Source organism: Rattus norvegicus, chromosome 6, assembly GCF_021556685.1.
Source record: "Rattus norvegicus strain SHRSP/BbbUtx chromosome 6, alternate assembly SHRSP_T2T, whole genome shotgun sequence".
In the NCBI taxonomy this organism is placed as follows: Eukaryota; Metazoa; Chordata; class Mammalia; order Rodentia; family Muridae; genus Rattus; species Rattus norvegicus.
Window position 1 is genome coordinate 94,980,001 of NC_141539.1, and position 18,474 is coordinate 94,998,474.

The 18,474-nt window shown below is 46.2% G+C and overlaps 1 long non-coding RNA gene across 1 annotated transcript; it reads right to left on the reverse strand.

Annotated features, from left to right (window-relative positions):
* Positions 1–1,826: 1,826 nt before the first annotated feature.
* Positions 1,827–9,584, reverse strand: LOC148005291 (uncharacterized). Its single transcript, XR_015623094.1, has 3 exons — positions 9,263–9,584; positions 8,717–8,875; positions 1,827–3,349 (listed from the first exon to the last, which is right to left on the reverse strand). It is a non-coding gene; the product is annotated as an uncharacterized LOC148005291 (long non-coding RNA).
* Between the last annotated feature and the right edge of the window lie 8,890 nt (positions 9,585–18,474).

Below are 18,474 nucleotides of genomic sequence, written 5' to 3' on the forward strand. Positions count from 1 at the left end.
TGGGGCCACCGAGGACACGGAACAGATGCCTGGAAAAGCTATAGTCACCAAGAAGCCAGACCAGGAGGGAGGCCATGTGGGCTGCAAACCAATAAGACCCCAGAGGAGGAACTGCCCACGTTTGTTTGGGCTGACAACAGGCCAGATGTGTGCCAGATGCCATACATGGAGCCATAGGATCTACTCTTTGCCCCCATTGGATTGCAATGTTGCTTTGATCTGACCCTCCTTTCCCCTCGTGTCCCTTACAGATTGAGGATGCTTCCTACGTGTTGTCTTCTGTTAGATCAGGACTTCATGACTTGGCAGGAGCTTACAGAGTTTACCTTGAGTCTCAGAGATTTCAACTTATACTTTTAAACAGTGCTCAAACTGCCCATTTTGGGGACGTTTGAAAATGAGCTATGTGCATTTTGCATTGCACGATGGTGATGGGTCTCCAGGGCAGAGGCAGGATATTACAATTTGACTGTGAGACGTCATCTCCAGGCTTGTGTGTGGAACACTCGGTGCACAGCTGTTAGAGCTGTCTCAGGCGGTGGTGGAAACACTGGGGGCTGGCAGGAGGAGGTAGGTCACCAGGAGCGCACCTGGTCCCTAGTCCCCGCCTCTTGTTCTCTCTGTGTCCTGTCGGCCATGACTTCTCCCTCCCTACTGCTGTAGACAGACAACCTGGAACCATGCATTAAAATGAATCTTCCTCTCCTTTGTTTGCATCAGCTGTTCTATTGCAGCCATGAAACAAAAGCTGACTGACATGGTATTTCATTGCAAAGGATCCTTGAAACAGAATCAAACCTTATGTAAGACTGACAGCCCTTACTTTTATGAAACCCTTGGGCCACTATCCTGGTTTGTCGCTTTCAAGTGGGCTACTACTTTGTAGAATCATCCTAAAGAGTGCCTTTCTGAGTAAAAGTGAGTTGCTGATAGGGTGAGATTGGAAAACCGTGCGAGTGACCAGACGTAAGGCCTTATGTTTTGCAGTTTGATATACCTACACATTAGAGCCCGTGACACGCAATATCAAATTTTCTCATTTCCTAGACCTCGTCTTAGACTCCACTCACTTGTATCTATTTCTCCTATCCTGTTACAAGGCATTGTCAGTGCCCAGAACTCCCTCACCTCTGGAACCCTGGACTTTGAAATTCCACCCTGCCCTGGGCTTCACATCCATCCCCTCTCCTGCACATCATCCTGCTGGGCTTCAGGCATCCCAAGATGCCATCAGTTCTGCTTGTCTTAGAGCTCCGAGTGCTTAAGTCTTTCAGGTCACATTCACCACTAGAAACTATGTCCTTGCCCCTTCTGACTTTCTCAACAAATTCTCATCTTGGGTCACACCATCTGTCCTCTTTTGTCCTTACACTACTTGGGCTAGGGGTGGGGTGAATCACACAGTCCTGCAGTTGGCTGCTAATTCCCATTACAAACCTCAGGCCTCGGCTGGACACTCAAGGCCCCCTGAAGACACTGACTATCCCAGGCAGCTCTGAGCAGTCAGCTCCCTGGGCTGACCCCTGGGGGACAACAAACCACCCCACAAGCTGTATTATCAAGATGTGTTCAGAAGTTCATTTTCTCCTTTAGTGATGGTTACCTGTGTTTCCTCCTTTTATTTTCGCTTTCTTTTTCAGTTTCTTAAACAGATAACTTCTTGTGAGACGATGCATTAAAGAGTTTAAGGAAACATCGAGACTGACCACATCCTTTCCTATTGTGTACTAGCGCTGTTCTCAGGGCTAAGGACACAGTGGAGACCAGCCAAGCAGCCTTTGTCTCACAATGTCTACGAGAAGCAAGGGACAGACAACAGGAAATCTGACCAAATAGACACAATTAGCTTGATGTATTTATAGCTTTTTTTGTGTATTTACAACCACAGGTTCAATCAAGGGTCTTGTTTGAAACAGATAGGTCTTTAAGGGTATACATACATATACTTTCTTGTTGATATTTTATAGAAAATATAATGCAACACCTATCTGCATACACACGTTGTACTATAGTCACAATTTAAAGTATGAAAGGGGGATGTTTGTAGGTTTTGTACAACTGATAATTAATTTGATATGAGGGGTTTAAGCATCTGCAGAATCTTGTCTCCATGGGAACCAGTCTCTGCGGTTCCCAAGGGACAACTGTACCGTGTCGTAAGGCGAGGAGGTCGCAAAGTCTGGAGCACAGTGGAGGAAGGTAGGCTGTTGTGGAGAATGTTCCAGGGACATGCTTGAGCTGGACAGCCTGGGTTCAAATCCCAGGCCTCAAACTACATTTCTGATTATGGGCAAGTTACCTATCTTTCTCTATCTGTAGTAAAATGAGAATTCTTATAACACTGAACATCATAGGGTTTATGTTTCTTCTTTTGTGTTGCCTTGACGAGATGCAAGGCATCAGGTGATGTATAGAGGTTGACTTGGCTTGTGATTCTAGCAGCTGCAAAGTCTAAGTAGCCAAAAGCATAGATAGTGCTGTGAACTCTAGCAAGGGTCTTTATGAGGCCCCACAGTGTGGTGGAGATGTAGTAAAGAAGGCTGCCCTGCTCTGAAGGGTCAGTCACGCCTCTGGGCAGGAGTCAGGAAACTAGGGAGAAGCCGGCTCACTTTCTACGACGACTTCCTATTTCAGAAAGGAATCCAGTCCTGTGAGAACTACATTAATCCCTGCTGAGGACGGGGTACTTGACCTTTCCAGATCACCACAAAGGCTTTGCTGCCTCTCAATACCGCGCCATTGTTGACCAAGTGCATAGTACACAAACCTTGGGCAGACAAACTGAACCCAAACCACAGCAGGATTAAATGACGGTGTTCTCACAGGGAGTTCCCCCTGTGTAATTACCATCATTTTAAATCCTGGCTTTTATCATGGCCACCCATGCTCGGCCCATGCCCTAGGGCAGAAGAGGACTTTCCATGAAGGTAAAGACTCAGGCTTGCTCTTTTTTTTTTCCAGGCCCTGAGAGACTCTAACAACACATCCTCATGGTGTACAGTGAGAGCTCTGAGTTACAGTTAGCTAAAATGCTGTCTTCCTACTTGCATTTGCTAACAGAAGTGACCAAAGGCACTTGGGTATCTAGCTAAAAGGAAGCAGAGTTGGAAACATAGTTTGGCCTTACTGGAGAAGGTCCATGCAATTCTTCACTTCTGTGCCAGTTACAGCTCCTCTTCTGGGATTTGAAGCAACTCCTGTGACTCCCATCATCCCTTGGGCCATGGCACAGGCAGCATCCACTGAGTCCCATGGAACTTGACTCAGAGGTCTGAGGGCAGATGTGACAGGTCAGAGCTGAGCAGTCAGAACTGGTTGGAACCTTCTGGAAGTCCTCTCATGTATGAAACTTTAAATGGAAGATTTGATTCTTGGTGAACTCAAGGCAGAAGTGTTTCACCCTTAAGTACAAACCAAGCCAGGCATGAATATGAACACCTTTAATCCCAGCACTTGGGAGTCAGAGGCAGGCAGAGCTCTAAGTTTGAGGCTAGCCTGGTCTACAGAATGAATTCCAAGACAGCAAGGGCTACACAGAGAAACCCTGTCACAAAAACAAAACAAAAGAAAAAACAATAAAACAAACAACAAAACAAAACAAAACACCCCAGGTAGTTCAGCGTTTAAACTCTCATACATTGTTGTAGACTGACTGCGAGTGCCCTCCCTCATGCATATATTGAATCCTGACCCCAGTGGGCTGATATTTGGGGATGGGACATTTGAGAGGTTATAGGTTTAGGTAAGGTCATGATGGTCTATACCTCCCTCATATAACATTAGTGCCATCTTCCTCTTCCCCAGCTCCCCGTTGCTTCCTCCCTCTCTTTTCCATATAAAGACACAGCAAGAAGGCACCTGCTTGTTAGCCAAAGAGTCCTGACTAGAGTTAAGCTCTCTCTCTGTCACTGTCTCTGTCTCTGTCTCTCTCTCTCTCGTGTGTGTGTGTGTGTGTGTGTGTGTGTGTGTATAGTTAAAGCTTAGCTTAGAAGTTAAAGCTTAACTTACTATATATATGTGTATATAATATATGTGTATATTATATATATATTTATATATTTATCAATAGGAACCACGTGGAACAGAATGGCAATGCAGAGATATGTATCAGTGCTACTATTAGAAAGAACTTGAGAGGCAGAGGCAGAAGGATCACCAAGATTTGAACAATATTATCTACATGGTAAGTTCTAGGTCAACTAGGACTCCATGAATGAATTTTGTGAGTATACTGAAAACATTGAAGTGTAAACTATGTATTGATTGACTGAGACTAGGTTTCATTCTGTAGCCAAGGCTGGACCGGAACTCAATATGTAGAGTCACAGAGATGGAGTTCATGAACGGCGGGGATTAAAGAAAAGCACCAAGACCACCAGCTGAACCATAAATGTTAAATGGGTGGATTTTATGGTATCTTAAATTTATGACAATGAAATGTAGAAATAAAACAGAAAGATAACAAAGGGAGGAAGGGGGGAGCCGTCCTGCTGCCCCACTAGAGAGATACATAGAGAAGCCACCCAGAGCAGAGGCCATGGATTCAGACAGGGAAGGAGAAAATCCCCACTGTCCTAACATCCACATCAAGGGTCTGAGAAGTCCCAGTCCAGCACCAAACACAGGAACGGTGCATCAGAGTCAGAGCCAGGCGAGCAGCCATGGCCGGCTGAGCTCAACCTACACTGACTACGACAAGTAACGGATGTGCTTTGAACCCACGTTGTCATCCAGCAGTAGATAACCAAATGCCATCTGGAAAGATACCGTAAGTTCCAAAGGGATCAGAGAACTAAAGGGGGTAGGGTATTAAAAGAAAATATAGCTAAATTCCTCTATAAACCAGGTATGAGGGAAATGTTCTAATTACTAATTATGCCCCAAAATGAAGGTGCACCAAGATAAAAAATATTAATACATTTTAGTTGCTTTAAAATTGTTTAAGCTTTTATAGAGCAAAACCTCCATGAATGAAGTCAAAGGATGTATATCAGAGTATGTATTTACAACCTATATTATAGAAGAAAAAAAAGATCAAAATTGGGGCTTGGCAGGATGTTCAGCAGGTAAAAAGGTTTGTTCTGCAAGCACCAGGGCATAAGTTCAAATCCTAGCCCCCAGCAAACAGCCTGGTATGGCTGTGCCTGCCTGCAGGCCTAACATTAAGGGCAGAGACAAGCAGATCCCAGAAGCTCACAGGCAGGCCACTCTAGCCACAGGCTTACTCCTCCAGACAGACTGCTTCAGGGTGATAAGTAAAGGGCAGTAGAGGAAGTCACCCAGTGTCCTTGAATGGTCTCTGCATGCACAGCCATGCATACTTGTACACATACGAAACACAGTGCACGCATGGACATGTGTACTTACATATACACATACAAAACATGGTGCATGCACAGATGTGTACACTTGTACACATACAAAACACAATGCACGCATGGACGTGCTTACTTACTTATACACATACAGAACACGGTACACACATGGATGTGCATACTTTAAACATACAGAACATGCTGGAGGGGGAGAGAGAAGAAAAAGCATTAAAATTCCTACTATATAAAACCCTTTTCCTTTTTAAAAAATTTGAGTGCATGCATGCACGCACATGTCCCCGTGTGTGTGTGTGTGTTTGTGTGTGTGTGTGCGTGCATGCCTGCATGCGTGCATGCATGCATGAGCACCTGCATGCAGTGCCCCTGGAGCTGGGGTTACAGGAGGTTATGAGCTGCCCCTTACTGGTGCTGGGAACCAAACTCTGGCCCCCTGCAGCTGCAGTACTCAAAGCTGAGCCATCTCTCCACTGCCCACCCACACAAACCCTTTTAAAAAAAGAGCCCTCGGGGCTGGGGATTTAGCTCAGTGGTAGAGCGCTTACCTAGGAAGCGCAAGGCCCTGGGTTTGGTCCCCAGCTCCGAAAAAAAGAACCAAAAAAAAAAAAAAAAAAAAAAAAAAAAAAAAAAAAAAAAAGAGCCCTCCTACTTCAGGCTCTTGAGCGCTGGGACTAAAGTTGTGTACCACCACACCTATGTTATACCTAATGTAAAGCTTGTTAGGGCAAGTGCCAAAAGTTTTCTAGAGAAACACGCAAAGAGATGGCTAGAAAATTAACATCAAATATGAGGCCGACACTTACATATGAACTTTGTCTAAAACACAGAAAAGTTTGTGCTTGAGGCTGATCGCTCGCTCACCGCACCGACCTCCAACACGAGAAATGCCAGTCAGCCAGATTAGGAGCATGGTCTTACCATCTGGTGATTAGGAAGTTTTGCAAAAATCGTCATTTAGAAGGGATCAAAATATACAGCCAAGAATGGAGGGAAAGGAAAGTGTCCATCAATTATATCTTATTCTGTGGTCTTCATAAGTCTGTAAAATTTATCTTCTTACATCTATAACCTGTGACATATCCTTTCTCATTCTAAATAAACATTTGCTTTGGCCTTGGTTTTGGTTTGTTCAATGGTATTCTCTTCTTCACCAGGTCTTCCTCTGTAACTGCACCGTGGCCCCACAGGCCTGAGGGACCAGAGTGAGCAGGAATGGGCAAGGCCTGATCTGAGACACGTTTTCACTCTGCAGACCATGCTGGCCTTGAACTTACAGTGACCTGTGCGTTGACACAGGCCTGGGACTAAAGGTGTGCACCACCACACCTAGCTTCCATTTTCTTGTATTGTTTTGAGATAGCCTGGGCTAATCTTGAACTCACCTCCTGCCTCAGCCTTCTTAGTGCTGGGATTACAGTAAAAAACACCCTAGCTGCCTTTCTAGTCAGTGCTCTTAACCACCAAGCCATCTCTCCAGCCCCTGTCAGATAAATTTTGACTTGCCTCTCAGAATCCTTCTTAACATATATAATAAAAATAAGGAATTAGGAAGATACTATTTAATGGACATACGGTTTTCAAAATTGTAGTCATTTTGACATGCTAATACATGCAAATATACCGATGTTGTACAAAACACGATCCATTGTCAGGTCCAATTACCAGCATTTTAAATTAATGAACACAAATGATACTTAGGACATTTGCCACAACTGATATGTGATACAAAAATAGGATACAAAAATCTGTGTTTGTTATTGATGCTGAGGTCATAAATATCGATAATACTATCCTATAGGAATGTTCTTACATTAACTGTGGGAGAATCTGATAGGCTGTAGTGGGGGAATGTAGAAGTAAGAATAGGATGTTTCTCCCATCCAAGTTTTCAGACCCGCGTTCTAGCCAGGTCAAAAACATCTGCTTTAAGATAACTGGGCACACAAGTCTTTTTTCCAGGTCTCCAGCCACTGACCTCATTACCCTGTCTCACACGGAGTCCCATGGGCACCCGAGTTCTCCTTTCCTTTAGTGTTCTCAGTACATCCAGAAGATTCCCCTCTGTCCAGAGAGTTGAGCTACACTGGGTATCGTTGTTCTAGGGATTCCCATTTGACGTAACGACAGCCATCTTGGTCCTCAGTGTCATTTGGCTCACCAGATGATGTGTCACACCTCCCAAACCTTATATGAGATCATTAAGAAAAGACGGACACTTGAGCTGGCCTGGATGACCAGACTGCTCTTGAACTGAATTTGGGCTATGCCAGCAGCTTTTGAGGAAGCCTGGGTAACACTCCGGTGGCCATGCGGCCCACTTTAGGGCTTAGATAGGAACGTTGTCTCTTGCCCTGCAGTGCAGGGACCTTTCTGTGTTGCTTCTGTCTGCCTAGGACAGGCTTCCTCCCGTCCATAAAGTCGAGCAGACTGTGCTGTGTACAGCAAGTCCTTCAGTCTCACGGAGCCTCTTATGCCTCTGGATTCATTCTGGTCCAGCAGAACCAGATCTTCCTAACCACAGGTCCCTCCTTGACGCAGCAGCACTTGTTTGTCTCTCTCTCCATCCATCTCTTCTACCTCTCTACAGCAACTGTCTCACTGTACACTAGACAGGGACACCATCCTTTCAAAGCCAGGATCTGTCTAAAATCCCAACACGATCAAGAAATGCCTCGTTTCCCACCCACCTTATGTCAGCACTGTCCCTTTATAAAAAAACAAAAAAAACAAAAACCAAAACCAACCCATGGCCAAACAGCAACCGCTCACTGTTTCAAACAAGAAAAACAGCAGAAACATGAAACAGCCGAAAAAAGTAGAAAATAAAAATACCACACCTCTCCCCTTAGTCCCTACAGGTAACCAACCTCTGTGGCAGGAAAGGTTTTTAAATACAAATGAGGGAGGTTTGAAGTTGAGTAAGGTTGTCCAAAAGCACCTCCAGAAAGACCTCAAGTAGGCTGCCAAATTCAGAAGTACAAATCATGTCTCGATTTACAGTGGCAAATAGAAGGAAAATGCTACAGCAAACATGTGTTTATTTATTTATCTATTTGTTTGTTTGTTTATAGATGGAGGAATAAATAAATGCTCTGAAACAGAGTACTCAGGAAAGCCTGTTTACCAGAGTGGCAGAGAGAGGTGGCTTTGAGTATGGTTCTTGGGTCTGAACTTCCTCCTTGCTCATGGAGTAAAAATTTCTTCCAGAAAGATGTGCTGGGGCTCAATCCATGACATGAGGCAGCTGGTCCTGAGCACTCTTGGGCTGGAGGTCCTGAGCTGGACTGGTTATGTGCGTGTGTGCACGTGCGTGCGTGTGTGTGTGTGTGTGTGTGTGTGTGTGTGTGTGACAAGACGCTGCAGGGTAGGGTGACAAGACTTACCCTCTTGCCTGGGAGCTGAGGAAAAAATTCTGCAGGCTCACATAACTCTCCCTTGCCTGTCAAACATCATCTTCCGTTCCTCAGCCTATCCAGGCAAACAAAGGCTTAGGGAAGCCCAAATTCCATAGGCTGGGTTCTGGAAAGCAGCAGCAGCAGCAGCTGTGTGAGGGGAAAGTCCAGAGAGGCCTGGCTAAATCTAAAAATACAACCCAGCCTGACAGGCACACAAAAGGCCTCTTGTGGGGAGGGGCTCTCCCGCCCCTTTGGAGGCTGCATTCTGGGGCCACGTGGAGAGTGAGCCCCAATTTCCCTCCAGGGCATCAAGTTTCAGGAGGACCAGCTTGCTACAGACTCCCCTACTTGATGTCTGTTCACTTGAGGGTTTAGGGGATTGGCTGTGGGCCCATCTTGTTCTTCAAAAGTTGGGGGGACCAGGAGAGCAGTTTTTCAGACCTGCAGGAATGAAACTAACCCTTCTTTGAAGAAGGTGTGGCCCCGTTTCTCTCCTCCCAGTAAAGGGATCCGCTGAAGACCCACTTCTCTAACCTGTGTGGGTGGACGCTCATCCCATGAGGCTCTCCACAAAGGCGATGCTTGTTGCCCAGTGCAGTGCACAGCCGCAGGCCTGGAACATCTTTCCTCCGCCCAGAACTTCAACTTGGACCGGGCAGGAGGAAGTTTGCGAGCTTCAAAAATAACCAGCTCTGTAAAACACACACACACACACACACACACACACACACACACACACACACACACACACACACACACACACAAACACACACGCGCGCGCGCGCGCAAAATAGGGAAATGAGCCACTACCGGAGGGCAGAGGACATATGCTAGGAGAGTTTGTTCTTTTAATAATAGATTTTAGAGGACTAAGAAAGACAAATGATTTTTAACCAATCCAGCTGCTGGTATCTCCCCACCCCGCACCGCCCATTCAAACTTCCTGGCTGGAAGATGTCACCTTTGTTTTCTTTCCACGCCGGCTCACTGCTGCCCCCAAGTGATAGAATTACAACAGTGTCCATTTTTATACTTGGCCAATTAAATGCTGTAAGCTACCTGTAGTCTGTTAGCCCCTGGGACAATGGAGGGAGAGAAATAAAGCGCCTACTTAGCTTGTAAGTAGGAGTCACATGCTCTAAGTGAAATTTGGACATCTTCCATTTCAGATGACCTCCTTGTACTGTTCCTTCCCAACTCACTGTACCTTTGCTGGGATCAAAGGAGTCATTTAGTCCTATTGGGGATGAACTATGATTACACAGTTTTATGTCAGTTCTATCTCAGGGCTCTCTGAGAGGCCACGGGGCAAACACATTGATGCACACTCAATGTTACCACTCTATAAAAACCCTATAGTGAGGGTTATTGAATTCTGCACAGTTTACAGAATAAGACAATATCGCACACATAGATTTTAAACTATCTGGAGCTGAAGAGATGACTCAGCGGTTAATACTTCCTGCTTTTCCAGAGAACTGAAGTTAAGCTCCCCGCACCCACAGACTACCTGTAATCTCAGCTGCAGAAGATCTGAGTCTGTAGGCTCCTGTACTCCTGCACAGAAATAAAAACAGACTGCAAGGTCCCACCGCCTGGGCAGGGTGGTGTGTGCTTTCCTTTAATCCCAGCACTCAGGAGGCAGAGGCAGGTGGATCTCTGTGAGTTTGAGGATAATCTAGTTTACAAAGTGAATTCAAAACCAACCAAGGCTGCATGGTGGGAAAAAAATGCTCAAAGCACAACTACCTGGTCTTAGTAAGAATACCTAAATACCTTTGTCTCAGTAGAAGCCAGGAGTCTTTAAAGTTTCTGCCAAGCACCAATTCTTTCAGTTTCTTACTCATCCACATAATTTAGATGCCTTGCTTCTTGCTTCATAGAAACTGGGGTCTCACAAAATGTCCTGTTGGAATCTGGAACCTGAAAATGTCCTAAACAGAACCTGGAAACCGTCCTCTGTCCTGAGTAGATAGAGTGGCATGTTTCCTTATGCAGATGCTCAAGTCTCCTCCTCAGTACCATGGGTATGGAGGAAAGAGCTGCCCATTCCCAGTGTCCCTTCCAAACCCTCCCACATTGTAGTGACATCACCACAGTCCCAGCCCAACTGTTCTTTATCATTATTAGTGACTCGTGTTCAGCCCACAGATACTCTAGGGCGGAAGCTCAGCTGTTTTCTCTTACCAAAGCAGTCAAATGACTCTGTTCAAAGCTGGCACCCAACAGGTCCCTGTGAACTGGACTAGGGCCATTGTAGGTTCTCTGGAAGGTCAGGCAGGGATTACGGACCACACTGAGGCACAAGTCACAATTTTCAGGCCATTTAAAGCTCTCAGATCAAACTCTTTCCTTATGTATAGCCATATTTCAGGTTTTGCACGGATGCAGGCATTCCACAGAAGATGTGGGGTAACTGTCTGGTTGGATAGCAAGGCTGGTGAAAATGTCTTGCGTTTACCAGTAAGCACGCTGTTCTAATCACAGGGCTGTCTACTCCGATGCCAGTCTTGGAGTTTCCCATTGGCAGTGCCATCGAAGACAGTCCCATTGTTCAGGCCTCTGGTGCTTATGAGCATAGGCTTTGTGTAAGCAGAGTAACCTGGTAGGAAGCGCATACATCAATCATCAAGATGGAATTGTCTTCATGAAAGCCTGGGCCTGAAGTTTCTAAGTTTCCGTATTTGCCCAGAGCGTCCATTTCTCTACGTGTTCTGAGCAGAAGGTCCTGCTAACCTTGCTTGCACATCTGCCTTTGTCACTGTCCTCTTCGGTGGGCCCCGTCTTACCACCAGATTAGTACCAGGCTGCTCACACTGCTGGGTGAGTCTGCAGAGGGACGGAGGTGAGTCAGAGTTCTGTGTGGGACATTTGGGCCTACAGGATAAATAGAATTTAACTACTTAGAGGGCTGACCCCATTCAAAGTTGGGAATACTGAGTTCTAGAAGTGCAAACAATGATGGCATAAGGTGAATTAGTTAGGAGTAAGTTTGGCTATAAGTAACGAGGAAGAAAGAGGAGGAGAGGAGGAAGAAGAAGAGGAGGAGGAGGGGGAAGAGGAGACAAAAATAATTGTGACCCACTCTTGAGGAAAACACCCAAGGTTGACCTTGGGCTCTTGCATGAATGCACACAACACATACACATATACCCCCATGTATACATGAACGTCCCACCCCCACCCTGTTCATACATGAACTCCCTACTCCACCCCATGCATACATGAACATCCCACCCCCGCCCCCGTGCATACATGAATGCTCCACTCCCACAATTGCACCCAAGGATTAACAAAACTTCCTTTGTTGTCACCTCACACTGGTGGTCAAAACTCACCTCTGGGCAAGGAGCTGATGTCTGCTCGGTTGTTTTAGAGTCCCGGACTCGGTCTCTTGGAGGGAGCACCAGCCCCTGCTTTTTGACCCCCAGCAGGCAGGAGAGTGAATCCCCCCCTCTCACATCCTTTTATTTCTCCCACAGGAAGAGGGTGGACCTGCTAGTTATCAGTTTTTAATACCCTTTAATTGGTGGTGAGCCAGAAGAGGCAACTGCCAGAACTCTTGTCCATTTTGGTATTCGAATTTCCTAGTAATTAGTCTTCCATGTTAGTCTGTAAGCTCCCGTGTCTAAATGAAGGCATATTTGCCAGAGACGGCATCAAATCCAGCCATTAATAAATAATACCAGTGCTGTGCATCGTAGGCTGAAAAAAAAAAGAGCTTCAGAGAAGAGCTTTCATATCTATGATCTCACTTCACACTACATATTATTATTATTTTAAAACCCCTCTCTAGGGGCAGGGTGTTCCAGTGGAGCAGCTCCAGGGAAGAGAAGGAGCACAGCCCCAGGCTGACTGACATCATGATCCAAGTAGTTCCCCAGGGCTGCATCCCCTGGGCTCTCTTCCTGCTTGTTTAAAAACTAAAGGCAAAGATGAGAGACTGTACTAATTTCCAGCTGTGCCAGGGCTCACTTACTCCAGCTGTGTGTGGGGGAGGGGAGGGGAGAGCGAGAGTGGGAGGAAGTGAGAGGGGAGGGAGAGGGGGAGGGAGTGAGGGGAGGAGGAGAGAAGGGGGAGGGGAGGGAGAAGGGAGCGGGAGGGCAGTGCAGCTACCTTTCTTCCTGAGCTGTCTTTGGTGATGATCTAAAGTAGGGCAGTAGATTCATTCTGCCTTCCTTCTGCACCAATGCCAGGTAGCTAGAAGGCTCCTAGTTGGAAACCCGGTGTGTTTCTGTGTGTGACCCTGTGTGGCCAATTCTTTTTTTCTCTGTGTTTTCATGTGTATGGTTTTATTTTCAGGAATACATCCCCCACCCAACCCCCAGTCTTAGCTAATTCTTTACCTTTCCAACTAAATTGCCTTTAGGGTGATCAGCTCTGGATTTATTAGATATTTTAAAAAATCAAATCGAATAAAACAAACCCAAACAAAACCTAAAACAAACAAAATGAAGTAGGAGTCAAGAAAAATAAAATCCTCTCCGTGGGTAACTTCCTGCTTCCCTGTCAAGTCCTAAAATCAACTGTAGGGTTTTCCCCACATGAAATCCAGGTGTGCACTGCCTTCCCCCAGAGCATCTTGTCCGGACATCTGTGTATGCAGATGTGATGTGACTGGACAAGGAGGTGTAAGTTCTTCCACCCTGGTTACTTATGATGCACAAATGAGGAGTGTCTACCTCCCAAGAAACCATTGGGTTATGCTCTTCTCAAGAACACATAGAGGAGGCTGTGTCAGGCTTACAACCAGCACCTGGTACCCCCCACCCCAACCTCCCCATCACAGCCCTGCCCAGTGGCTTTGATGCAGATTCCTTTCTTGCCAGGTTCTGAAGACCTCTGAGGATGAGCCCCGCCTTGCCTGCTGGGTTGAACCGGTATAGCCTTTGCTGTCTTGTATGCAGTGACCGCTCTGGAAGGGCTGAGTGAATGCAGCCTATCTCTCTCCTTTGGTCTTCCTTGGCTATCAGTTTGCTCTGTGTAAGACCAGAGTAAATTAAGTGGTTGCTTATGCATATCTCCCAGCTTTAGCATTCTATGGGATTCTTTGGAAAGACATTTTAAATTATCTTCCATTTCTGAGGCTGTTTCTAAGCAACTGAGCAGTACCTCCCTTTAATCTTGCCCTGACCTTTTCTGCCTATGAAGATGTTTCCGAGTGAGCCCGTGGGGACGTGTGTTATCTGTTACATTTATTTATGACTTGGCGGTGACTCCTAGGCTGTTGTTCAGCTTTTCCTGTGTTAGTTCCCTGCATAAAATTAGACCTCGCGGGCTGGAAGGATGGCTTAGTGGTTAAGAGCACTGACTGCTCTTCCAGAGGTTCTGAGTTCAAATCCCAGCAAAGACATGGTGTCTCACAGCCATCTGTAGTGCCATCTAATGCCCTCTTCTGGTGTGTCTGAAGACAGCTACAGTGTACTTATATATAAAATTAGACCTCGCAAGGACATATACTATATAAAGAATGTGCTTAAAGAAATACCAGTCAAATAAATAAATATCACATGAGGGCATAAATTCTATTCTATCTAGAAAGGATGCTGGACTTAGGGAGACAGAAGAATAGAGATGAACACTGTTTTTGAGATTTTGAAATTAATGATGCTGCTGGGGCTGGAGATGGCTCAGTGAATAAGAGCACTGACTGCTCTTCCAGAGGTCCTGAGTTCAATTCCTAGCACCCACTTGGCAGTTTACAACTGTCTGTAACTCCAAGATCCAACAGCTCACACAGACATACATCATGGTAGTAAAAGAGCAATGCATATAAAATTAAACTTAAAAATTACAAAAAAGAAATTTAATACTGCTAATTCTTCAAGATATGAGATAAGATCTTACGAGTGAATTGGGTTTGGGAGAATATGGACAGCAACGTGTCTCTCTCTACAATTCCCTCTGGGTGGTTACTGAAGACCGCTGGCCAAGGAAAGATTTCGAGACAAAATACTGGTCAAGTAGAATGTTTTATTGTGTTTAAGTCCAGCCTCCCATATGATTGAAGATAGCTTTTGAAATCCTTGTATAAACAATGAGAAGAGAAGGTGAACTGGGAAGGAACCATGGAAAATAATTAACCTGCCTTTTGGGAAGAGTTTGGGATGGGATATTGAACCCAGACTCACTGTACTGCGCTACTTCACCGGTTCCAGAAAAATCAGGCTCAGGAGTAGCTGGAGGGTCCTGGACAAGGAAAGCAGACAGGCAGAAGGAAATCAAGCTCTAGGTTTGATAGGTGGCCCTTCCAAACAGACCACCCTGTCCTCTCTCATCATAACAAGGGAGGCTGGGGCATGAGGTACATCGTGGGCTGTGAAAAACTCATCGGAAGGAGAAAAAGCATACTGAGCACTTCCAGTTTCAGCTCAGAGAGACCCATGACCTCAGAGCAACTGCCGCTCCAGCTAATAGGAAGCCTGTATGGACTCTCAACGCCAACTCACTCTTGAACTTATGTGGTACATGGTCTTCCACACGTGCAAACCAATATGAAACCTCAACATAGAAAACCTAAGTGCTGTGAGTTCCTTCGCCTGTTCCCTAGCTCCTGGGACTATTAATATTTCACTTGTATTTCATTAGCACCAAATTCCTAAATTGTTCTGTGCATGGGGGGGTGCTCAGAGAGTGTGAAGAGGGGAAGGCAAAATGGGAGAGATCAGCGGCCTTGGCGCTGTGCTGCTGGGCTTCTACACTGATGGGGCCACTTTGAAGAACAGGCTGCAATTCCTAACAATTAAATTCTGATTTACCTGTATGTATTTCCTCACCACGTTATTTCTGTGGCAAAACACCTGCCAAGAGCAACCCAAGGCAGGGAGAATTCATTTTGGCTCATAGTTTGAGGATGCAACCCCTCCTGGTGGTTGAGGAGTCCTGGGAGTGAGAACAGCTCCAGCTACGGCAGCCCAGGGTGGAAGAGGCCACTCACACCGAACCTGCATCCGGAAGCAGAGAGGGGTGGATGCTGACCTCTGCCTGCGTTCTCCTGCACATTTGATCTGAGACCCCACTCCTACCCCCACCCCAGGAAATATTCTCAGGGTAACAGAAAACCAGTCGTTGTTGTTTGCTGTTTCTACAGTTACAAACGCTTCATCGCCAGCGTTTACCTGCAGAGCTGGCAGGTTGCCGGGAGACAGTGGTATCTCCCATTGTCTTTGTCCACAATAATTTTAGGTGGTGAAACTCCAGTTGAAATTTTCTTTCTTGATGGAACGAACATCATGGTCTCCAATGTATCTGCCCCAGCGACTTTGTCTTAACATCTATACGACACGTCACAGGACACGTTCATCTGTGTTCTTTATGTGCTAATGACACTAAAAGCCAGCTTGGGGCTGGGTGCAGCTCCGTGCTACGGTGCTTACCTAGCCTGCCCTCAGAGTGGGTCAGTCTCCAGCCCAGCACAGGGAAGGGTGGCGTTTTGTTGACAGAATTTACATGTAGCCAACCCCACTCTTGACAGGAGTTCAGGTCTACGATCTCGATCTAATGAGGCTAGCACCTCACAGCTGAGACATATTCTAGTTTGAGACTCTCAAATATTGCCTAGTCACCCTTTCTTCCTCCACCTCCCCTTTCCACCCCAGACCTCTTACTCCTTGATCTGATATCTGATGTGGAACACTTGTTAACTCCTGTTCCGTACTGTTACAGCTCCCTCTCAGATCAGTTTCCCTAACAGGGGATTCTGGTTCCTGTTCTTCCAGTACTTGGTATGGTGTTTGACACCTAAAAGTGAATGGAGAGATGATTTTTTTTTTTTAAATTATGCCCAATCGGATTGGAGATCCTAGACTCTGACTTCTAAATGTGCTGTTTGAAGGGGGACAGACATGGTAGGGCATGGCTGTCATTTCAGTACTTGAAAGTAGAGGCAGTAGGAGGATCAGGAGTTCAAGGCTAGCCTGAAAAAAAGGAAACTGGTGTGTGTGTTCACGTATGTCTGTCTGTCTGTCTGTCTGTCTAGGGTGGAGAATGCTTCTCCCAGAGCACTGATCTACAAATCTTACCAAGAAGAGAATGCCCTAATTTCCAGCCATAGAGACTTTTCTGATCATTTCAGACATTTTCCCCAGAAGTTGGGCTTCATCTTGTTCAACTAAAGGGCAGGCGCCCATTCTCTCAACCTGGAAATAAAATTTGGGATCCTCCAAGACTCTCAACTCCCTCCTTACTCACTCTCTCTGGTCTCTTCAGAGCTCTCTGGCCCAGAGGATCATCCAGAGATGCCTTGACAAGTTCTCTGAAACTCCAGGCCATCTCCATGGCCAACTCCTGGGATGGGATCCTAGGAACATTTCTCATCGCAGGTGTGGCCCTGTGGACTCTCACCTGCAGCAGGCAGCCTCATCTGTCAGGCATGTGAGCCCACTAATGAGGCAGCTGTCAAACGGCTCACACAGACCGGGCCTAGTCTGATTGCTCCGATATTGATATGAATCAGAAGGTAGACACCCAGCAGATGGGCCTGTCGGTGCAGGCCTGTAGTCTCACCTACTCTTGAGGCCAAGGCAGAGAGATCACGAGCTAAAGTTTGGCAAGGGACACAGAGTGAATTTAGGTTCACTTGTGTCACTTAGTGGGAGTCTAACTCATGCTTTAGCCATAAAGGGGACGAGGGCTATCGATCGGTGGGAGAATGCCTGCTTTGGCTCATGGAAAGCAGAGGTTCAACCCTGGTACTGCCCCTGAAATGGACCTGGTCAGAGTTACTAAAAGAGGAAACGGATACTCTGTCCTTGCCAATTTTATGAAATGAAACCATCCCCTTCTTGATTGCCGCCTTTTCTTCTGAAAGGGTCTATTTTCCACAAGTAAGAGTCCCCTGCACCAGGGCTTCACAGTCAAAGCCTGCCGAGGACCCTACCACAGAAAAGCACCCTTGGCTTCTGGAGATGATGCACCTTGCTCAGGGAGGAAGCCTGGATGCTGGCATCACATTGCATCCTTTTTTCTCCTCATCCCCACCCTTTAGCCTTAATGGCTTCTGTGGAGCAGCTCTGACAGGCCTGTGGCCCCTGCCTTAGGGGAAAGCTACCAAGTAGAACTGTACCAGGTACCAGCTGTCTCAGGTGTCCACTAACCTTGGCACAAGGTCCTGCTATATACTGATAAGGAGACAACACCAACAAGATTTTCATTTTGGATACATGAAGTAATTGTGTAGCTCTTGCTCCCTTGGCCAGATGAACGGTGTTATATGTTACTTCATGTTTATGTGTTTGCCTGCATATGGCTCTGCTTGAACACTACTTTCATGCCCAGTGCCCACAAAGGCCTCTGAATCTGGAGTTAGAGACTGTGTACTGTTGTCTGGAAAAGCAATCAGTGCTTTTGACGACCAAGCCATTTCTCCAGTCTCTCAACTGTTTTTTAACCAAAGGGAACCAAAGCAATTCTTGTGACAGCAATGACAGGCAGATCTTATAAAGCCATGCCTAGCAAACTACTATCATGCTTTTAAGAGTTTTTACTTCATTCTGTGGGCCCAGCAAGGGTGAGCACCTCCCAAAAATCATAGGGACATTTAATGAAAAGCGATGAGACAAATGGATACATAGTTATTTATGTATCTATGTGTTTCCATTCGTCAGCTGCTTGCCTAGGTATGGGATCAACCAGGGAGGAAGCCCCAGGCACTGCCATGGGTGTGACCTTGGCTGAGTTTTCCTCTGGGCAGAGGAGGGGGGCGGAGCCAGAGCAGCAGGGGAGGAGAGGGCAAGCCTGGTCCCTGG